Source organism: Stegodyphus dumicola, chromosome 11 (assembly GCF_044657685.1).
Source record: "Stegodyphus dumicola isolate Sdum_Otavi_A_Nest chromosome 11, ASM4465768v1".
Classification (NCBI taxonomy): Eukaryota; Metazoa; Arthropoda; class Arachnida; order Araneae; family Eresidae; genus Stegodyphus; species Stegodyphus dumicola.
The window spans coordinates 167205327-167211326 of record NC_140778.1 but is presented as its reverse complement, the minus strand read 5'-3'; the positions used below and the strand labels follow the sequence as shown (position 1 = coordinate 167211326).

The 6000-nt window shown below is 48.7% G+C and overlaps 3 pseudogenes; all 3 read right to left on the bottom strand.

Annotated features, from left to right (window-relative positions):
• Positions 1-1088: 1088 nt before the first annotated feature.
• Positions 1089-1238, bottom strand: LOC146994630 (U2 spliceosomal RNA; annotated as a pseudogene).
• Positions 1239-3356: 2118 nt separating this feature from the next.
• On the bottom strand, positions 3357-3506 carry LOC146994629 (U2 spliceosomal RNA; annotated as a pseudogene).
• Positions 3507-5414: 1908 nt separating this feature from the next.
• Positions 5415-5595, bottom strand: LOC146994628 (U2 spliceosomal RNA; annotated as a pseudogene).
• Between the last annotated feature and the right edge of the window lie 405 nt (positions 5596-6000).

Here is a 6000-nt window from a genome sequence, read left to right as displayed (position 1 = left end):
CTTCTGTCAGGAGGTGGGTGGAGCTGACTGTCTTTCTCCTGCACGTGCGTCCTTGTATGCCTTCTGAGGCCCCTTCTGCTCGTACACTCCAATCCGCAGACGTAGCATGCGAATGTAGACTGGGGTGTGGTGGGCGTGTCCTTGGCAGAGGAGGACGTGTGAGCAGACTTGGCGAGTGATGAACCCTCTGGTGTCCTTCGTTCACTAGGTTGACAAGTGACCACAGGTAGGAGCGGTGTGCAGCCAGAAGTCTTGGCTTGAATTCTATCCAACAGTTGGCGTAAGTGTCCACCTTTGGAAAGGGGCGGTCCAGAGGGTGTAACGAAAGCTGGCACGTGTCTGGGCAAGGAGGACGACCCGGTGGGCGTGGCTTCACTAGTGGCGATACTCCCGTAGTAGTAGGTGGGCACACTCCTGGCAGACGAGCCGGCTCCGGGCAGGCAAGGCGTGGCACTAGGGACCACAGCGGCGACTCCAGGATGAGCAGTGGCACTAGAAGATGCAGGAACAGCTCTGGAACCTCCAGTGGCAATTTCGGGAGAGGCACTCGCTCCAAGGGCAGGAATAGCTCCGGCAGATCCAGCGACGACACAAGAGTTTCCATCGGAGGATCCATGGTCTGCAGCGGCGACTTGGGAAGTAGCCGGAACGGATTGGATCAATCCAGGGACAGATGCAACCGGGAAGGCCTCAGACAATCCGGGGGCCTCAGCTTCTGCATCAGGCGCACCAGGAGAGGCTCCAATAGATCCAGGGATGGCTTGGGAAGCATCAGCGGCTGATCCCGGAGCAAGAGGGACGACTCCATTGGATCCAGGGATAGCTCCAGCGGGAACGGCGGGCACTCCATGGTCAACAGCTGCTCCAGGGACTCCATGAACAGCACGGGAACAGGTTCCAATGGATCCAGCAACAGGACCTCCAGCGGGAACGGCAGGCACTTCACGGTCAACAGCTACAAAAGGAACGTCTCCAGGGACTCCATGCACCGTATGGGAACCTGCTCCGGCATCCAGGACTCCAAAACTGGCTTCAGGAGGCGGTGAGCGTCTTCCAGGGCTCCGAACTCCAGGCGGTGGGCGGGGCCTCGGCGGTGGGCGAGGCCGAGAAACAGGAAACATCTTTAGCCACCAGTCTACCTGTAAAAACAGTATAAAGTGACCAAAAAAGATGAAAAAGTATCGGCAACTCGACCGATTTACTACACTTTGATCTTAGCCAAAAGGCCGAGAAGCGATGCAGAATTCTCTGGCGTGATGAATTCACTTTCAATTTTTCATATTTCAAAAGTCCTGAGCATTCGTGCAGGGGGAGAAGGGGGTGCAGAAGACTCAGGTTAGCGAGTGCTGCTTGGGGGGTTTTTATGATATGTCGTTATTTCATCCTCCTCCTGTGTTACAAAAAAAGAGGTGTACAAGGATGACCAATTTCTGTCTTCAATTCAGTAGAGAGCAGATCAGTCCTTTCTGAGGGAGTGAGGCATAGGATGAGGACGTCCGCATCAGTCGTGTCTCCAGCGCTGGAGGTAGTATCCAAGCGTGTCTGGCAGGGTACTTGAGGTGCGACATCGGATTCACCAGGTAGGTCTTTACTAGGCGAAGTGGTCACCGGGACAGTGGCAGTTAAAGCAGGTTGAGGAGCAGCGTCTGTTGAGCCAGAGGCAGTGCAGTCCGTGTGGACGGGGCCTGGTGCAGGAGCAGCGGGCGGTGAAGAAGCGGCGTCAGTCAGTGTCTCAGGAGTTGAGGAGGTAAAGTCATCGTCTCCAGGAGAGGTGGGAGGCGGAGCCTGTCTGTGACGGAGGTGACGATGGGACCGCAGCTGTTTCTTATTCAGGCAGGAGCGACCACAATCCGGGCAGGTGACGGCAGACGCCAGTTGAGGTGTGGAAGCATTAGTCTTTGGTCCAGGTATGACGGTGGGAGTAGAATTCCTGGCCGGGAGGGTGAAGTATGGTGTCGACGGGATTGACGTCTCCGAAGGTGGCAGCAAGTTCCTTGTGTTCTCCGCAGGAAACACCTTGGATTTAGCAGGTACGTTGGACGTCAGAGACTCCGTCCCCGCGGTGGAGGTGATCACTGCGCAGAGAGGACCGGTTGAAGCAGGATGAGCATAACTCTCTCTCATGGATGGCGAAGAAAGAGCTTCAGCGTAAGTGCGTGGGGTGAGATCGTGAGTGTGGTCGATGAGCAGGCATGACCAGCCGCCGTCCGAGCCCGTGTATGATGACATACGGGCGAGATCAATGACCCAGGAATGCTCGCAGCTACCCTTCTGTCAGGAGGTGGGTGGAGCTGACTGTCTTTCTCCTGCACGTGCGTCCTTGTATGCCTTCTGAGGCCCCTTCTGCTCGTACACTCCAATCCGCAGACGTAGCATGCGAATGTAGACTGGGGTGTGGTGGGCGTGTCCTTGGCAGAGGAGGACGTGTGAGCAGACTTGGCGAGTGATGAACCCTCTGGTGTCCTTCGTTCACTAGGTTGACAAGTGACCACAGGTAGGAGCGGTGTGCAGCCAGAAGTCTTGGCTTGAATTCTATCCAACAGTTGGCGTAAGTGTCCACCTTTGGAAAGGGGCGGTCCAGAGGGTGTAACGAAAGCTGGCACGTGTCTGGGCAAGGAGGACGACCCGGTGGGCGTGGCTTCACTAGTGGCGATACTCCCGTAGTAGTAGGTGGGCACACTCCTGGCAGACGAGCCGGCTCCGGGCAGGCAAGGCGTGGCACTAGGGACCACAGCGGCGACTCCAGGATGAGCAGTGGCACTAGAAGATGCAGGAACAGCTCTGGAACCTCCAGTGGCAATTTCGGGAGAGGCACTCGCTCCAAGGGCAGGAATAGCTCCGGCAGATCCAGCGACGACACAAGAGTTTCCATCGGAGGATCCATGGTCTGCAGCGGCGACTTGGGAAGTAGCCGGAACGGATTGGATCAATCCAGGGACAGATGCAACCGGGAAGGCCTCAGACAATCCGGGGGCCTCAGCTTCTGCATCAGGCGCACCAGGAGAGGCTCCAATAGATCCAGGGATGGCTTGGGAAGCATCAGCGGCTGATCCCGGAGCAAGAGGGACGACTCCATTGGATCCAGGGATAGCTCCAGCGGGAACGGCGGGCACTCCATGGTCAACAGCTGCTCCAGGGACTCCATGAACAGCACGGGAACAGGTTCCAATGGATCCAGCAACAGGACCTCCAGCGGGAACGGCAGGCACTCCACGGTCAACAGCTACAACAGGAACGTCTCCAGGGACTCCATGCACCGTATGGGAACCTGCTCCGGCATCCAGGACTCCAAAACTGGCTTCAGGAGGCGGTGAGCGTCTTCCAGGGCTCCGAACTCCAGGCGGTGGGCGGGGCCTCGGCGGTGGGCGAGGCCTAGAAACAGGAAACATCTTTAGCCACCAGTCTACCTGTAAAAACAGTAAGAAGTGACCAAAAAAGATGAAAAAGTATCGGCAACTTGACCGATTTACTACACTTTGATCTTAGCCAAAAGGCCGAGAAGCGATGCAGAATTCTCTGGCGTGATGAATTCACTTTCAATTTTTCATATTTCAAAAGTCCTGAGCATTCGTGCAGGGGGAGAAGGGGGTGCAGAAGACTCAGGTTAGCGAGTGCTGCTTGGGGGGTTTTTATGATATGTCGTTATTTCATCCTCCTCCTGTGTTACAAAAAAAGAGGTGTACAAGGATGACCAATTTCTGTCTAGTCAAGTGGATCATTTTGCGGTCCTTTCTAATGTTCCCATTCTGGAGGCGTCAGTCCCCTCCTCCTTGGGCGGGGCTAGTTTTAAAAAGCCAAGGACGTCAAAAGTTCATTTCATTCAAGATTCAATTGCAAATTTTATTCTTACTACAGCAAATGAACCACAATGCTGAAATATCCTCACAGATATTTCTACAATATCGCAATAACTTACAGTAGTTATATTGGACGTTTTACGGAAACGTTGGCAGGAACAAAATTCAAAGTAGAAAAAGTTAATCCGATCTCAACGCGAAATCGCTACAGTCAATAACAGCAGTAAGTAAACAACTGAATTCCGGTGTTTTCCTCCAGCTTTTATAAGCTTATGCACCATGCAACATAATATTCTCGTATTTTCTCAATTTTTTTTCAGATGGGAAAAGAGGACAATGAAATATTCATGAAAGTGTTCATTTCTCTGGAGTAGCTTCCTCCTCCGAAAAATCTCATTCTTCACTGCAGGTGAATATAAAACAAATGTAATTACAAAGGCAATAAAAATAGCAAAACCAAAAATAAATAAATAAATATTCCTGGAGTTATCGAATGCCCATGCTTGGGAAGAAATTATTTTTTGTGATTAAACAAATATTGAGACAGTAAAATTTATCAGCCAAAACTGCATTACATAATGCCAGAGTTTGATTGACACAAACTCGACATGCACAGTCCAGCACATGGTTTCCAACTCAGAGATACTCTCTCTCTCTCTTCAGTTCAAACGTTGCACTTGAAAACACAGAGTGAAATATTAGGAACTTAAAACAATTAAACAAACAGAAAAATTACAAAAAACACTTTACAAATTCATTTGTAATATGTACAATAAAACAGTACGTTTTAATTTACAATTAATGATTACTTTGTATTCTACACTTCCACACTAGTGGCGGGCAAGCCATCTCAAAACTCAGAATAAACTGCTTCCTGCATAGTGCAGCCATCGATTGGCATTTTCCCGTTTGTTAATATTAATGTGCCAACAAAATAAATGAATGAATGAATAAAAACATAAATACAACAATCCTTAACAATAATTGTAGACCATTACAATTAGCTGGCGTTTAGAAATCATACAGAGACAAACAAAACATTAGGAAACAGACAGAAAAATCTTTGTTGCTGCAGTGTGCCTACAAACATTTTACACCCTTTTGAGAGTTATTTACAATAAAAAGGCTCGTGTGTTGAAAGAAGCAATGTGTATACGCGCGCTGTAGTGGGAAAGATCTGGCAAATGTGAATAGGAATTCTCTCAAACTTACATGAAATGAGACAAAAATGTTACTGCAAATGAAATTTGAGTGATATTTCGAGGCCGATCTTCCTTCAATCAGTCAGACAGAATGAGTAAGTTGTTAACAGTACGGGGAAAAAAATGTGGATTTTATGGGATTTCTGTAAATACGAATAAAACTTCGTATTTACAGAAACCAGAACTTGACACTGAAAAGAACGAGGGTTAAACCCGAGGCTCCAGAATGTTCCCATTCCGAGGAAAAGAACGAGGGGCCCGAGCAATAGCAAGTTAAAAAAAAGGCAGGTCGCCGCACACTCGTACAAAGGTATGATGTTGTCAGACCTTCGGTTTTCTGAAATTTGAAGGGGCCATTTTAAAAGGACGTTTTCCTGAGGATGCAGTGGGTGAGTGAAGTTTCTGCTTTTTGGATATATTGTGGGCCGTATCCTGCAAGTAGTGCCATAGCAGGCCAACCCGTGGCGAGGGCGGAATAAATTCCTAACCACAAGCCTATCTGCAAAAATTAGTTTAATATCTTGACGTCATGTCGACGTCGTATCAGATATTAAGCTGATAAGAACAGATTCTTTATTTAAAATATTCCATGCCATTTTACACAGCATTGATCTGATCATGGCGTGTCAGACAATGACGCACGCAGTGCGATTTTCGTTATTAATAAATAATATAAAGAATTTCGACAAAAAGATAAAACAATGAAGACGTAACAATATAATTTCTTTAACGTTATTTACAATAAAATATTTAGCATTATGTACATCACTGGTTGTTTTGATTGTTTTGGCGTGTGCCTGTTAAATGTTCGATATAAATGTCTCTCGATGCCCGGATGGTTTCGCTAACAATAAGTTTGCGCATTAAGTTTGCATACTTATTTGTGCAGAGACGTCTCACAACTCTGTCATTTGCCGGATCCCATGATCCTAGAGCACCAACAACAATGGCCTCGGTACGAACATTTCTAAACTTTCTTCTTAGAAGGTCGGCAACAGGAC